General features: G+C 39.2%; 1 protein-coding gene and 1 long non-coding RNA gene across 3 annotated transcripts in view; one reads left to right on the top strand and one right to left on the bottom strand.

Annotated features, from left to right (window-relative positions):
* Window positions 1-772: 772 nt before the first annotated feature.
* On the top strand, window positions 773-3,720 carry LOC135295562 (uncharacterized). Its single transcript, XR_010357687.1, has 3 exons — window positions 773-1,116; window positions 2,491-2,551; window positions 3,269-3,720. It is a non-coding gene; the product is annotated as an uncharacterized LOC135295562 (long non-coding RNA).
* A 15,065-nt stretch (window positions 3,721-18,785) lies between these two features.
* Window positions 18,786-19,373, bottom strand: part of KEL (Kell metallo-endopeptidase (Kell blood group)) — a 48,000-nt gene continuing 47,412 nt past the window's right edge. Inside the window, exons 21-22 of one of the 2 annotated variants that reach the window (XR_010356630.1) lie at window positions 19,164-19,178; window positions 18,786-19,014 (exon numbers count right to left, since the gene is read on the bottom strand). The gene's annotated coding sequence lies outside the window, so the exon portion shown is untranslated. The remainder of the gene's footprint in view (window positions 19,015-19,163; window positions 19,179-19,373) is intronic. The other variant, XR_010356631.1, reaches the window with a different exon arrangement.

The raw sequence follows: 19,373 nt of genomic DNA on the forward strand, positions 1-19,373 counted from the left end.
AAAGTGGAAAAAAAAAAAAAAAGAAAAGGAAAGGAGAAAGGTTCTAGTTTATAAACTTCTTTCCCTAAAGACTTGGACTTGTACCAGTATTTTTGCACCTTGAAGGAATAGAAAAATCCCTTCATTCCTACTCTTGCTGTAGTGGAAACCAATTCTGTTTAGGGTGCCTGGATCTTGAAAGAATTAGACAGAGAGAGAGAAGTGTATAAAGCAAAAGGACTGAGTCATCTCTATGAAATTCCTGGTTTATTTAGAGGTTTCTTAGAACTACAAAACCAGGATTAACATCCAAACTTCTGTAAACTCATGATGTATGCTCTTCTATAAAATCATAAATTTCTACACAAAAACCAATGATTTAAGGCAAACTTGAGGGACCTTACCCTAAATGTAAAATTCACTGAGTTGACCCGATCTAGGAGGAAGTGTCAGGTTAAGCTGTAATAATGGGAAGAATATATTACTTGCTACTTTGAGAGGTTAGAATTTATACCAGCCAGGTGTTTTGAGCATATATTGTGTTTTTAATAGTTTTTTTAAAGAATTTTTTTTAAAGAATATCAATAGATCAATATCAATTCTAACACTGTGAGGGGTGGGGGAAGCAACTCCTCTTGAAGTTGAGAAAGGTATTTAGATACTGAAGTATTAATAGCCTCTGACAGACGAACACAATCTCTGTTTTTCCCAAGCAGAGAACACTTTCCACTGTCTCTCCAAGGAAGCCCTAGAAGAGCGGTATCAGCAGGGCAGGAAAGCAGTGATTAATTCCTGCCTCCTCTGGGCAGCGCTGCCACCCTGACAGGAGTTCTATGGGACAAGAAGTGAAGAGCAGTCAGACATCAGGTCGAGGAAGGTGTTCTTAGCTAACCATGGAGGCACCAGCTGCAGCAGCCATGGCAGCCCCAGCAGCTGCAAACCTGTCTCAGGTGGACTCACCACATGGTGTGGGCAGCTAATCAGACCTCTCATTAGAGCTTCAGACTGCAGCAAAGCTGGCTCAATAGTTTTCCTTTACCCACTTGCGTGAACATGAAGTCTAATACTGCAAAAGAGTGTTTTCCTGTAATTCATGGTCAGGGCATTTTCAGCAGAAATAGAGTACGGAGATGAAAGGTGGGTGAAATATGTAAGCATATGGTAGGGACTGAAACCTCTTTAGCACATCATGACCATACCACTTAAGCACTGCTGGGCTTTCAGTCTAGAAGGCTGTAAATAATTTTATTCAAAAACTAAGGACCTGATAAGGCCTTGCAGTTGAGGTGTGGATTGTAGGTCTATACAGGTTTGGTGTATGTGGTTTTCCCTTTCCTCAGCTCCTGAGTCATGTTGTGACTGGCTTCTAGCCCTTTAGCTCCTGACATTATTCTAGCTCTACCTGTTCCTTGTTCCAAGCTCCTACTGCAAATAGTGTCTTTATCCTGGCTGCCAGTGATGCCCTTTATTGGTGTATGCCTTGACTTCTCTTGTTTCTGAAATGGGGTAATTCTGACTGACCTGATTCCTGCACTCTCTTGATTCCAGCTTGACCCCTTCTAACAAATATGACAGCAGATGTCAACATCTCCTTCCACACAAATTCCCTTCCATATGCATGGGCCATCCATAGCAATGTAAGCATGAAGAAATGAAAAGCACAACCTGTCCAAATCTGTTTCTCACACCACAGTGTCTAACTACACAAAATTGAAACAGACCTGCAGTGATGGAACGATGCTGGTTCTGTGCAGTTCAGTCACCCCATGGCTCTGGGGTATCTACCAATGTCATACATGGCACAGTAAGGATGTGCTGCCCTTTGCAGGACTATAGAAACTGAGTGCAAATAAACCAATGTGTGGAGATACTTCAGCAACAACCAATTCGATTTTCCCATACCTGCCATAAATACAAGGGAGGAAAAAAAACACTTTTGTCACTGGGGATTGTTATCATGCTAGAGAAAATACTCTGCACTTTTTTTATAGTACAATCCATTCCTTTTAGGTCAGCCTTAATTTTTGATTTTTTTTTTTTTAAAGCAAATCAGAATAGTTGAGTGTGAATGAGGTGACCTTTGGTGAACCTGAAATTCAAGCTAGTATTTGCCAGCAACGTACTTGAGAAGTAAAAATTATAACAGGAGAATTAGAGAAAAACACTACAGGAGAATTTTTCACATAGTCTCCTGGTTTTTTTTTTCCTCCTAGCCACCTTTTCAGTGCCTTCTTTCTTTTCAAAATTAAATCAGCACAGCTATTACCTGGCCTACTATAAAAGTAATTTCAGTGCTAATGTAGAGACAGACGTAATTTGCACAGTACATGGATTCCTTTCCTTCTGAATGTTCCTGACCCCTACATTCCATGTTCTTACAAAACTCCTGTTAACCTTCCTGGAAATTTTGAGTGCTGGAGGTATGTAAGATTAAATCCAAAGTGCTTTTCTGGTGACAAATCAGGATGGGAGTGCTTTTTTATTTTTAATCTTTCTGGTTTTATCTTACAGGTTTTTCAGGGGGAGAGGGAATTGCGAGAACTGTGAGATATTTTAGAGTTACTACAAAGATGTAAGTGTAATCTCAGTCTTTCACAAAATCCACAGGAATGCAAACTCTGAGCAGCAGGAAATGCAAAAGATAAAAGGCATTGTAAAAATAAGGAAACCTATTGAACCTAAAGGAGAAACCAAATTGGCTGGGCATGGTAAATATCCCCCATTTTGATCTTCTGAAATTTTTTTTAAGGTTTCTGTTAAGCACACAAGATTATGTAATGAGTTGTATCAAGAGAATTTACACAAAGGGCTTTTGAAGAGAAAGGAAAGAAGGGGAAGTCAATTCATTTATTATTACAAATTGAAAATCTCTTCTTCATTTGCCTTCCAGATTTGGGCCCCCACATTCATGTTAAATAGACAAATAAAGTAGCATAATTAGATGCTTAACACATTCAGAGTCCCTGAGTAGCCAAGTTATCTTGGCTAGAGCACAGACAAGTTTTACCTGTCAGAGATAAGTATTGCTCCCAAACATCTGCCTGGACAAATTTTCACACAAAGATTTGCCTGTTCTTCCAGAGCCACAGACTGTCAAACCAATTCAGAAACTCTTATTCTTCCATGTCTTTTTTGCATATAATCTCTCTGAATCACATATATGCTCAAACCTTAAAAATAAAACCACATTTTCTATTTTTTTCTGAAATTCACAAAATAATTTCACCATAAAAATTATCTCTTAAAAATTCCCAGTTTGGATATGACAAGACAAATTCTGTCATTTCAGCAACAGCAAAAACCAAGTGCACAGATCACATTCCCAAGTTTACACTACCACCTTAAGAGGAAGACTGGAAGTGCAACCTACAACCAGACCAGTCTTTCAACACTTCCCGAAGCCTGGACATTTCTGATTGTACTGCAATTCCTTGTCTGAAATCTCAACATCTAATAAAAACTCTAAAGATGTGAGTTGTAAGAGAAAAGAATGAGAGCAGGAAAAAGCAAATGACAGAGAGAGTCAAAGTATAGAGAGAACACTGAACAGAAAGTCAAGAATTCACCAAGCCAGCAATAAACAATGATGTAGTTTCTCCATGTCCATAATGGATAATCTTCCATCTGAGAAGATTGTAATAATAGCTAGGCAGCAACTGATTGATGTATTACAGATACGTTAGGGAATCCTGTTGGACTGTGATATTTCCAGTTGTTCAAGTTATATATCTTACTTCTGTAGCATAGGAAAACAAAGCTGAGGATGATTGTATGGAAATGCACAGCATTATGTACACATTGATATCACACAGCTGAGTAATGATATCTATCAAAAGCCAAAACAAAGTAACAGAGGAAAATAACTAGATATTCCAGAAGCAGAATACTAGCGGTGTTATCTCCACCAGTCTTGAGAAACTCTTATCTTCACAAGATCTCATCTGCTGTGTAAATATTAATTACTTCACCACCAGTAAATCACAGGTAACTCAGCAACAGACATAACTTAACAATACATTATAAACTATATCAGGGCATATGTGTCCTTGAAGGATTTACTCTATATTATGCAACTAATCCTGATGTGTAATTCCATTAATCCATCTTCTGTCCTGGAGGAGTGCAAAATGCTAGAGGGAAGCTGCTTGTAAATAAAATATTACACTGAATTCTTTTAATTAATAGTGTGGCCTTGTGTGTGAAAATGTGTGTGTAGTAAGCCTGATTAAGAAAGTTGAAGGGAAGTGATCTCTACTTCTTGACTCAGATTAGCAGAAGCAAGGACAGCTACTCGTGGTGAGGAATGGTAGCAGAGGCAGAGACTTCCCTGAAAGATGCATTCCTGAGGTCCTGGTCAGTTGGATGAGGGATCAGCAATAACACTACTGACTGTTACAGAAAAGCAGCACAAAGATCACTAGATTTTGTAAAACTTATCCCCCCCTGCAACATTTGCAGCAGACTTTGTAACGTTTCCAGGAAAAGCCAAAAGAGAATTGAAGACCTCTGATAACTGCAGTTATATTGGCAGTGTGAAGGAGATCTCTTAGTGAAATAGGATCACCAAGAGTATTACTAATTCCTAAAAAACCTTGATTGAGGGAGTCAGTACGATTCTAACTCAGTGTGGAAGCCCAGACACAGATGGTTTTCTACTCTGTCTACTTTGAGGTCTAGCTCAGGTCAGAAAGCTTTCTCTGAGAAAGTTGGGAAGCTTATTTGCTGGTGGTTTACATAGTGACCAACCCTCAGCCTCCTGTCAAGGGAGTGTGTCCTATGGACTCATGTACTCAATAGAAGCAGAAGCATATTCCTTTATAAAAGGTGGACTGAGTAAATGTGAAACTAATAATCTACTCCTGCAGATAGGGAACAGGTAGTGGATCCTAACACAAATATAGGTAATAAAGAAAAAGAAAAAAAGGGCTTGGATCTCCACTTGGACTGTAGACTGACATTAAAATCATGACAGTGACGCCTTGAGAGGCTCCCTGGAAGAGAGCCTGGACAGTGTTAAAGGCATAAAGAAGGTATTTATTAAAAGGCCTTCAAAAGATGCACTTTGGGCAGTGCAGGAGCCCAGCCATGGCTCCACCCAAGATGGACAATGGGTCCCACATTTTCACACTTTTCCATTTACATATTGGGGTTAATTGTCCAAATACAACTTCAGGTTATGGAGTCCCATCCTCCCAGATTGCTGTCGTCCATTCACTGTTGTTTACACTTGTTGGGCCTGAAGCTGCAATGATGTCCTTGGTTCTGGGGCTGGAAAAGAATTTTTTTTTCCTGAATAAACTGTGAAGAGAACTTGCAAGCATTTCATATGAAATTCAGAGTTATGTACTAATACAGAATCTGGAAAATATGAAAGCTAAAACTTAAGGCATCAACAGTGAGGTATAAGATACTGAAATCAAGTCATGAGAGCTTCTCATACAGATTTCCTCAGTGGAGATCTGGAATTTAAAGGTAGCCCAAGGGTGTTACCAGGAATCTCCAAACCAGCCTACAACAGAGTGGGAAAAACCATTAGCAAAAAAAAGCACCTTACTATTTAGTTTTATTTTGTGGCCTGGAATGCCACAAGAATAGCTAAGTCTTTCATTCAGCAACTATAAAGTTCTGTGTATGAGTGAGTAGATCCTGCTTTTTCAGTAGACATTCTTCTTGATCCTAAAGATCGAGATGTTTTTTTGTGGCAACAAGTGACACCACTTAGTACTTACAGCTCTAAGTTGTCCAAAGCACCATTAGGGGAACTCCTGAATATATGCTTTGGTGTAAGAGGAAGAATTTTGAAGGTAAGTTCTGATGACAGAGGTTAAACTTTGGTCCTCACAAACAGGGGAAATCTGGGCCCTGTTAAATGTTTGTCTTTAACAATATCCTGAGAGCAATTCCTGGTGAAGCCATTCAACTGTACATCTCAGGTTACATGGCTTGCTACAAATAATGCCACAAATTTCACAGGTTGTTTACTGCAACCTGTGAAGTCTCAGAGCAGACTGAAAATCCTTGGTTTTGTTTCTCTGCCCTGCCCTTGGTCAGGTCCCTGAGTGTACTAAAAGGCTTTAATGGTCCTGACCAGCCTCATCTGATATCTCCAGCCTCATACTCATCACCTTAAAGTCTGTATGGTCTCTCACATAGCCTAGGTTTCCAGGTTTCCTCCTTTGTTCCCTAGGGTTTCCTTCCCCTACTTCCTCTGCCTTGCCCCATTCCCAAATCTTGTCAAGGATATAGTGAATTTACCCACTCATCCCCTGTTGTCTCTCAAGCCCACCTAGCCTTTAGGAACCTCATAGGCACTCTGAGTTCTACTCTGCAGCTCAAATTTTCCTATACTTTCTTCTCTTTCTCAATAGTCTGCCCTTGGTTTTGTGTCCCCTGAAATAGTCCTGTGGAAACCCACAACAGCTAATCCACTCTCCGTAAAGTCCTTTCTGACTCCAGAACCCTGAGGGATGTGAGGACACTTTTGCTGGAAGGAGACCCTTACTGTCATGTTCCTGAGCATACTAATGGGTTTTCATGACCCTGACCAGTCCACCCAAGAGCCTTCAAAAAAGCTACACATACACACTCTTCCCAGAAGCATAGAAGCCTGGTTTAAGGCCTGTCTTGTGTCTTCAGTTCCTGCCTGCAGAAGAAAGGAACATGTTTGACCATGGGCTCCATGACTTCTAGCTTGATTTCACACTTGCCTTGTCAGCTTGGATGTGTACTTTGTGATAAGCAGGCCTTGTCACCATCACTGGAGATCGTTCTGACCAATGGATTAATTTCCTGGCTTGATCTTAGACCTGCCTCACCACCATGAAATTTCTTGAAAATCTAGGCTCTTGCTTGAGCAACCATCTCCAGGTCTGCCTACTCACCTTGCTCAAGCAGTGTGGGACTGTACCCCAGATGGGAGGCCCCTATCCTGTCTGGTGTAAAGTCAGGCTCTGTCCCATCTCTTAGGGTACAGCTAGCCCTTGCAGCTTCCTAACATTTCCCTCACAATATAAGAGGTCCTATAAATACCTTTGCACTTGTTACTCTTCAAATTGCAGTCTTGAAGATTGTTGCAGTGACGTCTTCACCTGTTCTGAAAGTTTTGGCAGTAGCAGAAGGTTATGGGCAGATGTCAGATCTGACTGGTTGTTCTGCAAAATTACTTTAGAGAATCCATTGGTCCTAAAGTGAAAACAAATATCTCTGCCTATGTGAACTCATTGCTTTCAACACCAGAAAATGAATAATCAATGAAAATAGTGGATTCCACTTATGGTATCTTAAGACCTGCTTGCAGAATTTTTCTGGTAGAGAAGTGACAAAGAAGACAGTGGTTTATTGCATTAACTATTGGAAGATCTTTGATTCGGTGATTTTATCAGAGCTAGATCCCAAGCCAATAGAGTTTAAATGGTCTTCTCTGAGAAAAATCACAGAAGCTGGATATGTTCCTCTCAAAAGGAATATCCTGAAGGATATTCTTCAACATACTTGTTGCTGGGAAGGAACACTTACTGCTAGGTAATGGCCTGTTCAGAAGTAGTTGTCTATTAATCAGCTTTGATAGCTAAGCCAGGCAAAGTTCAGGTTATTGTGTTACTGTGTGAGTAATTCTGCTCTTTTTGTGCAGATATGGTATTGCAATAGTTAAGAAAGATAGTCAAGGGCTGCAGAACTCATTATCCTGAGCTTCTGGGAAAAGGACTGTTATACACCTCATGGAAAATTTTATGGCAGAAACTGGAGTGTTGTACGCAAAAGGAAACTGATCCAGAGAGATGGCAGTGAACTAAACTTAAAATAAAATTTTATAAGCACCGAGAAAGGAAATAACTAATCTCCTATAAAATGGAATTAGTTGGGTTTTATTTAATGCATGTATTAAAGTAACTAGTAGAACAAAAATAATTTATTTGTTTACTTATTAGTAATTTGTTAGTAATTTGTTTAGTTATTAGTAATTTGTTATACATCTGCTGGAAAACTTGATGGTTGGGATCTTTTTGTTTGAATTTTTGTTTTTCCTCAGATTCTGTTGTATTCACCCTGTTGAATAAAGCAGGATTCTTCTTCAGATTCATGTTATCTGATTATATTTTATTAGGTAATGAATTTTGGGCCTGATATAACAGGACATCCAAAGAGCTACAAGAGATGTATTTGCATTAGTGAATTTTTATACTCATCTTCACCAAGAACTTGAGAGAAATTGTACTTCACCGCAGAGAGAGGTATGTTCTAACCACACAATTAAAGACAGATGAATGATCAAAATTAATCATCACACACTTCCCCCTGAGAATGTTGGATATACCAGAAAGTTGTCCCCTTAAACAGATGTGCATTGATTAAAACTGAGTACAGAACAAAATTATCCTGAGAAGTCAGGTCTTTGGCCACTTGTGCATACTCCAGGCACAGCTGAATTTTTTTGTTATGAAAACTGTCCTGGAGATTTTGAAGTGCATGTTCACAGTGACAGCTAACTACTTTCTTAAGTGGAAAGAAATTGCATTGACTTACATAACCCTGAATAGGACTGACATTTAGAAAAAACAAACTCTTAGAGCAAGTGTTCTATCTTCATGAAAGAATCTGAGAATAGGATTTGAAATAAAAAGTTACCATTCCCTTTGCAAGTATGATTCATTAATTTTCTCAGGCAGAGGCCCATTTATAGCCTCCCTAAAGTCTCTTACTATCATTGGCCATGGACCAAGCAATTAAATATGTTTAAATACTCCTTAAACTGCCTCTTAACCAAGGAATTTTTTGTTTGTTTTGATGATCCAAAATGACACCTTTCCCTTGAATGACAAAGAAAAATATCACTCATGCTGCTGAAGGGAGTGTAGGTGATGTGACAGAAAGATCACAAGGCACCACAAATTTGGTGCCATAAAACAGCATCAGGAGGTGACTCCGTAGTAACACCATTTCTCCTTGATTCAGCCCTTATGTCCCAGTGTGGAAGTGTGCTCAGTGTGCATCCACTATCACTAAATGCAAGCTCAAGTATCAGTGTAACACTCAACAATTGCATAGCAAATATAAATGCATATTTTATCTTAGTTATTCCCAATGATCTCCATAGTGACTTCCCTAGTTTTTAACCTATTTATCCATGAAACACAACAGGGGCTGGTGGTTTGGAAGCTTTGACATGTCTCTGTGCTCTGTGTGTTAATTAGGAGAGACTGACTGAGCACTACTGGATTAATCAGAGTTGGTTCACACTGTTGATGGTATCACAAATGCTTTCAAAGTACAGAGCGCACCTTCAGTAAATTCATGACCCCAAAGTGTGGGCAATGCTCACTATACTGGGAGGCAAGGCTGCCATTCAGAGATTACTTGATAAAACTGAGTCCAAGAGGGATCTCATGGGGCTCAACAAAGACAAAAACTCAGTCTTAGATATAGGGAAGGAAAACTACAGGCTAGGGAAAGATTGGCTGGGGACCATCTCTGCAGAAAAGAGTCTGCAAGTTGAACATAAGCCAGCAGGGTGTCCTTGCATCAATGAAGGTCAGCCACATGCTAGATTGCATTAGCAATACTGTAGGCAGTACGTCAAGAGAAATTATTTTTCCCTTCTATTTCAGAGGGGTTAAGCTGTGTTTAATAAGAGACTGCATCCAGGGTTGGGCTCCCCACACTGGCAAACAGGAGCACATCAAACAGAGGGTCAAAACACTGTTCAAGGGGAGACTGAGGGGGCTGCTTTTGTTTATCATGGAGATTGCTTAAGGGGAGGGGAGGGGAAGGGAAGGTGCTGGACTAATTGCTGTGTCCATCAGGGTCACAGAGGTGACAGAACCAGACTCTTCTAAGAGGTAGCAAGGAAAAAAAGCAACAACTTTCAAACACTGCAGTGAGGGTGATTCAGCAGTGCAATAGGTTTTCAAGAGAGGCTGTGATATCTCTGTTCTTTGAGCTTTTCAAAACTTAGTTGAAGAAGATTCTGAGCAAGCTGATCCAGTTTCCGTGTCAGCATTGCTTTGAACAAGGAGAGACTACAGCCTTTCTAAAGGCTATGAAGGTATAAAAGTGCTTCTTAAAACTAAAAATTTGGCAACTCTTCAAAATGTATTTTAAGATATGAATGTTCTGTATCTAATCATTACTTATTCACTGATGTTAGTACATGCTACAGCCTACAGTCATTAAAATTACAATGTTGTCATCTCCTACAAACATTAGCCAAAGCAGTTACTGGAAGTGACCAGCTATCCAAAAAATGTGACTCTGTCCTGCAGGGTTTTTTGTGTGCACCAGCTCTGCACACCAGAGTCCTCTATGAACAGCTTGCTTCTTAACCTGACTTCTCTTGAAACCTCTACAATCTTTGTGTTAATAGTTGGGGAGAATCTATGTCTCATCTGCCCCTCCTGATTTCAGTGTGAGTTCCTGGATGCTCAAGGCAATCAGTCTCCAAATAAATGAAATGGTGGCATTACTTAGAGTGGGACTTTCACAAACACTAAGTCAGATCAACTGAAGCCCTTAAGAAGGCCATTTCCTATTCATACAGCAGAGTAACAAGCATTAGTGCTCAAGTCCTTGTCCATCTTCTGATTTGAAGTCTGCAAGATCAGAGGTCGTGTCTCTAGAACTGCTGTAAGAACTCTGTATCCGGGTGACCTTCATCCAAACCCTGGGGAAAAGACCACAAAGTATTTTTCCGCCTGAACATCTCCTGGGCACCCACGGCATTTTTCCATAATTTGCCCTTTGGAGTCACCAAGTTTATTGAAAAAGAAAAGGTAACTGAATACACTTATTCCATTTGGCTTCTCCTGTTTTGAATTACCAAGGAAAATAGTTATGCCTTAAAGCCTTCTTTGCATCTTAAGTTTTTTCTGACGTCAGCTATAAACATTGACTCCCAACCTATTTTCATGTGATGCCATATACAAACTTCAGTTGAAAACTGATTATCCCTATCACAGAGCAGATCACAAGTTTAGTGTTTTAGTTCAAATTTCCAAAAAGTGGCATGTCACCTCTTGCTCTTTTTTTATTTAGGTAGGCTATGTGGTGTTTTAAATCATTCCTCGTTTGGAAATTTCCTTTTTCTAACTCTTTTGAGATATTTTCATTTCCACCATTCAGTAATAAAACTCTGATATCTGTTTATTTTGCAGGAATAATGTGCTCAGAACTTGGAGTATGGGAAGCACCCACATCAATACCCTAATGCTTACAAAACATATTGGGCTTACTTTGCCGACCTATATCCAAAGTTCACAAACCTCTGCCAACTTGCAGACCCATGAGTGCTCTGCAGCTGAGCAATTATTTCATGAACACTTTTAACTCCACAATATTTCTGGTTAAAAGCGCCTTTGAACAGGTTACATTTTTGTCAAGGAGCATTTAGAAATAATAAATTGGAAGAAAAAAAAACTACTGACAGTACAAATTTAAACTATATTCCTAAACTTCTTCTCAGAACTGGTAATTCTCCAGGTATGGCAGCTATGTTTGACACTACCTATAATGATTTCTTTGCCATGGTATGATGAACACAAACTCTTGGCTGCATTTTTAGTTTGCATGGTGCCATACAATGAGTGTTAAATATATCTTGGTGATGACTTTAAACTAGGTCAATCATTCAGCTTCTCCTATTTTGTTGCATTACCTGTGGGAGATAAAATTTGTAATAATAAACAGAGAGATTATAAGCTGATAACAAATCATAATGTAATTTAACACTGAATAATTTAAATGGTCAGTTTTTACACACTTGTCTACCCTATGTGAGTGGTATACATTGAAACCATACCCAAGTGACAGAAGAACTTAGGGCTAACGAAAGATCATTTTGCAGTTTTAAGAATAATTCTCACTGCTAGAAAGCAAATGTAATTTCTAACATTTTATCTTTTGTGTCAGTTCTCTAATATTGCTTATGCACAGTATAGTATTATCCTTTCCAATGAAAATAGAAAAATATTTCTTATATTAATAGCATATTGTTTATGTTACATAAAATATCACACATTCCAAGACATGACTAGGAAGTCATAGTGAGAAAACCCAAAGAATATACTTTTAGGGTTAACTGTGTCATTTACATGAAAAGAATCTCCAAGGCAGTCACAGAAGCAACTAAATATAGAGTATTTGAACTTCTCCACCTTTGGGGTTCTTCTTCACATAAACCCTCGTGAATCTGCTATATTTGGAAAGAAGGAGGAACACCAACATAAAAATCTTCAAAACAACTTCTGCTATTTGTTTCCTAGGGCCAGGCTGCCAGACATGCGCGAAGGAACATGCACGAAGGAACGTGAGCTCAGGTGCCGCAGTTGTGGGCACAGTTCACATTCCAAAAATTACAGATCAGATTGCAGATTGGGCATCACATTATCAAGAGTATGATGGGAAGAATGCACAGTCTGGCAACTGCTACCCTCTCTGTTGCAATTCTGAGAAGTCATGATAGTATTATCATTCTATTCCTGTCACAGCTATATTTTCAGAACATGTTCACCTGCATTAGAAACAGAAAAAGTAATTTGTTGGCAATATTAATGTATTCCCATTTCAGAAGGAATATCTGTAAAAGCGAGAGTCACAGGTTTCAAAGAGCTGTATCCAATAGACAAAGATAAGTTCAAGCACATTACAGAAGGTGTAGATAATGCAATGCATCTAAGATATCTCTGCATCTGCAGCTATTACCTGTCCAGTCTGTCCTGTGACACAGTTCTCAGTCCAAATGCTTTACGATGGGACACAAACACTTGTCTCTTCCTCTCCAGACAACTCTGTTTTACACAATTCAAATAATTTACCAGGAAATAACATTGAAATATTCAATTTTGGATTGACTGGTTTTTTTTCAGTGAACTGAAAGAAAAAAAACCCGGGACACTCTAAAATTTTAGAGTGTTTATTGCGCAACTGCCAGGTGTCAGACACCTTGAAGACTATTTGTATTACTCCCACTTACCTAGCAATCATGCAGGTACTACTTGAATGAGATACCGAAGTTTTGCAACTGACTTCTTTTCAAAATCCAAATGCAGTTACATTTAAAGGGACAATGCAATCTCTTTCATCATTCTATTCCATTACAGCAAGTCAATATTACAGATCCCAGCTTATAGATACTGAAGGAAAAACAGTGAGGTGGGAACAGTAAAATTTCTCTGAGCTGGAGAAAGAGAGAAACTGGAATGATATCTATCCCATGGAAATTCAGAAGTGAAAGTCACCAAGGTTAACAAGCAGTGTTCAACGGCTATTTAGAAAACACAATTAGAATAAGAATGATTAAAGAGGACAAATTTACTTCATAATTGCATTTAATTGTTTAAGCATGGAATTATTTATTTAATTCTTTTAATACTATATATTTTTCCTTGCTAGTATGAGTGACTGGGATATACAGCATGACACAGACTGTGCAGCATCAGGGCAGTTCAGAGCAACACCTCTGACAGCAGTGAACTATCACAGACTTTCTTATCAACTACCTAATTATCTTGGATCTCTATCTTATCATTGTACTGCCCTCATTTACCCCAAACCAAATTACAGCCTGGAAGGAGACTGCAGTGGTGATTTGTGTACTTTATCTGATGAACAGTTATATCATGTGGTCAGCTCTGGAAAGGGTACAAGAGAAATTAAGACAGAATCTTGTATAATTGCCCATTCATAAAGAAAGCATGTCATAACAATGTCACTGATGTTTTACCTGGGGAGAAAGGGATCCAAGGCCCTGACAATGAACCTAATGACTTTTGCATTCCCACGGTTCTTATACCATTCCTCTTCTTTGTATTTTCAATAAGCAAATGCAGAGTTGCCTCACATTCTCATTTTCAAGAACACTAGGTATATGTAGACTCCACCCACTTGGAGGCCCCATTCTATTGCCATAATTATATATACATTAATTTATTAAATTATAACTACTAATTATAGTTATTAATTTAATTAAATAGTCATTAAATGGTATCTTTTTCTGAATAGGCCTTGGATCATTTCACAAATGAAAAAAAATTAGCATCTACATCATAAAATGTGAATAGAAAAGAGAGTTATGGGTATATGCGGATTCCATGGGAAATGAACATAACTTGCATTGTACAAGCACTGTAATGCCTTGTGCAGAAAGCCTACAGTGCATGTTGGGCTGAGTCTCTGGATATTTTGAGCTTTTTAAAAATCTGTTCCAAGATTTAATTGCTAAAAAAAGAACCCAGAAAATATTAAGCAACTATATTCCTCAACAGAAGGCACAATATATTGCCATATTGTGTTTCTTATAATCTTAGTTAGTTTATTAATTTTCTTAAGAACTTGCTTTAATAACTGTGATTTTCTGAAATAATAAGAAGCTGAAACTCTTCTCAAGCAATTTATGTCTTATATTGTGTCTAGATTTGGTCAGGGTAGCCTGAAGTAAATTAGAGAAAAAACATAAAAGTATTTTAAAATGAACACAGTAAGGCTGTTGTAAAAGATATTTCAATATTTATTGAATGCATATGGAGCTGGCTGATGACAGACATAAAGATGTTTGAATAAATGATGTGAGGCTTAACAGGCCACACAGAGCAGTGTCTCAACAATTAAAGCTACTTCTGACTCCTCCAGTTGACAATGAAGCAATCAGGTTCTGCAATCTTCTGATTTAGAAGCTTCCAACTATGAACTTTCTTCTTTATCTGAATTCACTTTTCTCAAAATTACACTCAGTGCTGTTTATTTCACTTAAATCTAGATTTAAAAAAAAAAAGTAGGTAAGTCTGAGCAAGTGTAAAAAGTGACGGCCTTTGAGCTGGTTTGAAAGGACTGTCTTGTGGAGGTGACTCTTGCTCTTAAAGAATACTAGATTTAAAACAGGTTTGATTCACACTGTATATCTTGCATGTGATTCTACTGTTAACTGTTACTTTTAAATTTTATATAAATAATAGCAGTCCAAGTAAGAGCAAATGAAAACAGAAATGGCACAAGAAGAGAATGAGAAGAGAAAGTGTTTGTACAACCCATGCCTCAGTGGAAATCCAGTTTGCACTATTTTTTTAAATAATTGTCCATCACTCCCAGCTGAGGAGTTTTTCATTTGTTGTTTCTGTGTCACGGTGAGATAGACAAAACCTTTGGGGGAAGGATGCTATCCCCAGCTCTTGCATGGGATGACACAACCTAGCTGCTGCTATCTGCTCTTAGAAGAAGCACTTTCCATTTCCAGAATCCTGTATTAGTGGTGAAAGATGGCCACATTTCCAAACCCTTCTGCTCTTTTTGACCGCTCCTTCTAAGTTTTCTTTTTAGTGATGACCTCAGAAGCTGTGAATTCTGCATGAAAAAGCAGAGAGGGACAGTACCTGCTTTGGAACAACTGGACTCTGACAGGTTAGTTAGCATTCTGATGATAATACATGGAAGGTAAATTAAAAGCCTGGTTTGCCAGAAGGGAATTAGTTTCTTGGAATTTGAATGCACTTTATGACTCCCTGCAACACCAGATCAGTAGCCATAATACAGAACTGCCTGCAGTCCCTTCACCACAGACCTCTACTCACAATTGTGGGCCTGAGCTGCAGCTGCTGATTCATCTCAAACACAACACCCACCATTCCTGTCTTGCAGCTGCTGAGTCATTTCCAACCTACAGTCACAAAACCCTCTGTCAGTTCCCTCTGTCCTGTCCTGTGTCTCTCCACTTATTTCTGTTCTGGAATCCTCATAAAGTTCTGCTTGTGCCATTCCCCACTACACTGTTGCCTGGCCTTTGTAGGCACTCCCAAGGAAATCTGCTTTCAGTCATTTTCTGGGGTTCCCCATTACAGACTGCAGTATCCCCAAATTCTCCATCAGTTTTGGATCCCAGCATCAAAATCAGCCAGTAGGCGTGCCTTTAGTTTCCTGGCGCTATCCCATTCTCTGAGGAATACAGCCTTGGGGTAGGATGCAGAAATCCAGTGATTATGATATTTCGGTCCATTTCCTTTCTTCCCTTCATTGGCTCCTTCTTGCCTCAAGGCCCTCACTGCTCCATCTTGGGAATGACTTTACAGCCTCATCCACCTCCTCATTACAAATCCAATGGGGTTTTGACCTCACACAGGAGAGTCATCTGATGCAGACAGTGATAACCTTCCTGGTGCTGCCAATTGTCCCGAGCTTCACTGGACTGGAGAGCTGCTTTTACTGGATTTCATGCTCCAGCTCTTTCAACCTGTTGAGGGAGAAAGCATACATTAACTAGTCTGCTTTATCCCCCTCCCTCAGCCCAGCCTGAGAGCAGTGGCCCATGGGCTGCTCTGCCTTGGGTATTTTCATCATCTTTGCACCACACTGAGTCATGTTGCAGAATTTGCTAAGGAAGGAAAATGTGAAATACTGACTCACAATCCCTAGAAAGAGAAATTATTGCTCTAACTGGGTTATCCAACTCTTTCACTGTATTCATCTTTCTCATATCCTGCTCATTCTCCACCATTGTATGGACAGGGAAATGCATATCCACTGTTCCTCTTTGCCTTAGAGCCTCAGCTTCAAAGTCCATGGGCAGTCATTGTACTACACTAAAATCCACTCCCTTGGCTACAGAAATGAACCTGGATCTCTTGGTCTGGCTAGAAAAGCACAGCCTTAAGCAGGAATCTGTTTTCCACTGTAGTCAGTGTGACAATAAACAGAAAGGGCCATTGAAATAAATGGGCAGGAGATCTTTCTCCTTTTTAATGCCTTTATTAAGAAGAATCAGCTCAGGTGGGGAGAAATCGACGGGTTGCGCCCTCGCCGCCGTTGCCTGGGCGTGGCACGAAGGAGGAGGATGATGCAGTTTTGTCCGCTGGTCTGCAGACAAAACTGGGGACTCTGTCCTCACGGGAGAGTCGTGGAGTCCTTGGTTTGTTTGTTTAAAAACCCGGGGGGGGTCTCTTTAATCAGTTTCTTTTCAGGTTAGGGTGAGAAAATAAAAAGGTCCAAGCAGGTACGGGACTATGCTCCCATTCTTAGACGTCACTTACGTCACTTGTTGACTCGTGATTTTAGGGGTTTTTTTCTTGTAAAAACTGTAAAACTGTAAAAACCCAAGGTGCACTGCATTTCTTATTTGCATACTGGCTCCGATGTCACTCCTATTTTCTTTACCTCGGAGGGGTCTGTCCTGGCAAGTGGCCAGCATCAGGGAAACAATCAGTTAATCACCCGCCATTAACGGGTGATAAAGGGCTTTTCTTCGGCAGTGAAACCAAAGGAGTCTGACTCGGTCTGGCTTGGTTTTTTTAACTCTGAAACTTAAAAAAAATACAATTTTTTATTCATAACAGCCATGAGGATTCCAGGGAAGGTCCAGGCCATGTGAAGTGAGGTTTTGGAATGGGGGTCATTCCTCTGTCATTCCTCTTCAGAAGTAAGAAGTGAAGTTAGCCTACTAATGTGCAGGCCCGGAGACCCAAAGCAAAAAAAGAGTTTTAAATATGTCCAACTAAGGCCCAATATGCAACAATGTTTTAAACAAAACAGTTAATTGAGGATAGATTTTTAAAATGTAGTACAATCAATGGGGTCACAGTGCTGGCAAAGGATGATTTAATTCTGGGAACAGAGATGAGGCAGTGGGGAAAAAAGTAATTATTAATTTAATTCTTTCAACCTTTTCTCTATTGTGTGGGATGCATACAGGCTGAAATTTTCGCACATATTTGCATTCACACATTCAAAACAGAACAGACAGAAAAATATGTATACAAGGTCTGAGATGGTCAGATAAATATTCTATTACTGTCAGCCACACTGAGAAAAAAAACCCAAAACATTAGTCAGACAGTCTGGTTCTCCATATTTATTTTTCTTTCAAAAAGTTTTTTTGCAGTTTGATTTTAAGAACTCTTCAGAGATAGAGCAGTAGTGCTTAATTTTTTTTAAGCTTAAATCTTTCTTTTCAAAGCTTAAATCTTCTCATTTTGCATTTCACGCTTTTCCTCTTTTTTTATATATACTTTGCTAGGGAACATACATAACCACAAACAAAACAAAACAGAAGTCAGAACTCTCTGTACTCGAGCAAGGATTGTGTAGTCACTGTTTCTTTTTAAGGCCATGGCTTCTTTTGAATTTGGAGTGTCCATCACTCAGTAAAGGGCAGTCCAGCCTTCCTCTGTCCTGCCCCAATCCTCTGTTTCTGCTGGCTCAGTGCAGAGTAGCATTTGTGTGAGTGCACAGTTAACTGCATCAAAAACTCACCCAATAGAAAAGTGACCTAATAAAACCCGTGTTTAAAGTGATTCTGTCACCTAATACACCCCATTAACTGAGCCACACCAGCTCTAGTGTTGGCAAAGGAAAAGATGTAGGAGCAAGCATCCAGTGGCAAGAACTTCTGCCGAAGCAGGAGTGTGATCTTATGCCAGAATGAATATGTCATCATTACCTCAGTCATAGTAAGAGTTTTCACATCTAGCATCTATTTACTTACCTACTTCAGTGAAATGACGAATTTCAGAGGTGCAGCTGAGGACTTGAAAGTATCCCACACTCCACGTGAGGAATGCAGAACACCTTTGAAATACAATCTTATGCTGATTTGGGTACAGATTACTTCAGATGCAGAGATCTCTGTAGAGAACACGTCCCTTGAAGTTGCTTTACTAATTGCTCTGCAGGACTGAAAATTCCTTGTTCCAGTCCCACTCCCTCTTACCCTTTCTGATGCAGATCTGTGGAAGCTTCTGTCCTACTCCTGTGTTAGGGTATATACCTCCTGACACCCAGTGCATTGAACTGGGTATTATTACACCATTCAGTAGGATCCAGTAGAGTGAAAATTTATTTTACAACCAAACATGTTATTTATTTGTTGAATGTGACATTCAACAATTCCACTCAATGGGTATTCCTGAGAAATTGATCTTCTAACCTCCTGAAGTATATTTCTAATGAGCACTTTCTGGGCCAAATCTAAAGTCTTCTTAAGACAAGCAGGAAAAAAGACCGCTGAATGTCTTGGACAGCAAGCTGAATCTGATCTAAGACCCGGTGTAGAAATCTCAATGCCTATAAATCAGAATATATATATATATATATATATATATATATATATATATATATATATATATATATCTCCTTGCATGTGCTTAAGTCTGAAGAAACCATCATAGGCCCAGGATAACTGTTATCTTGATTTGATGAGCTAATTCTCCGACCTGGCTTTGGGGCATCTAGAAAAGAAATGTGAAGAGCTTGAATGAAAGGATCATTGCTAATAGTAGAAAAGGGGAAAAAAACCTCCACAAACAAGAAATGTCAACCACCCCCCAAGACTACCAAAAAAACCCTCCAAACAAAACCAACACAAATGAAAATCAACAAAAAACCAAACAAAATGAAAGTAAAATCTAAGGGGTCTTAACATA

This window comes from Passer domesticus, chromosome 2 (assembly GCF_036417665.1).
Source record: "Passer domesticus isolate bPasDom1 chromosome 2, bPasDom1.hap1, whole genome shotgun sequence".
Taxonomy (NCBI): Eukaryota; Metazoa; Chordata; class Aves; order Passeriformes; family Passeridae; genus Passer; species Passer domesticus.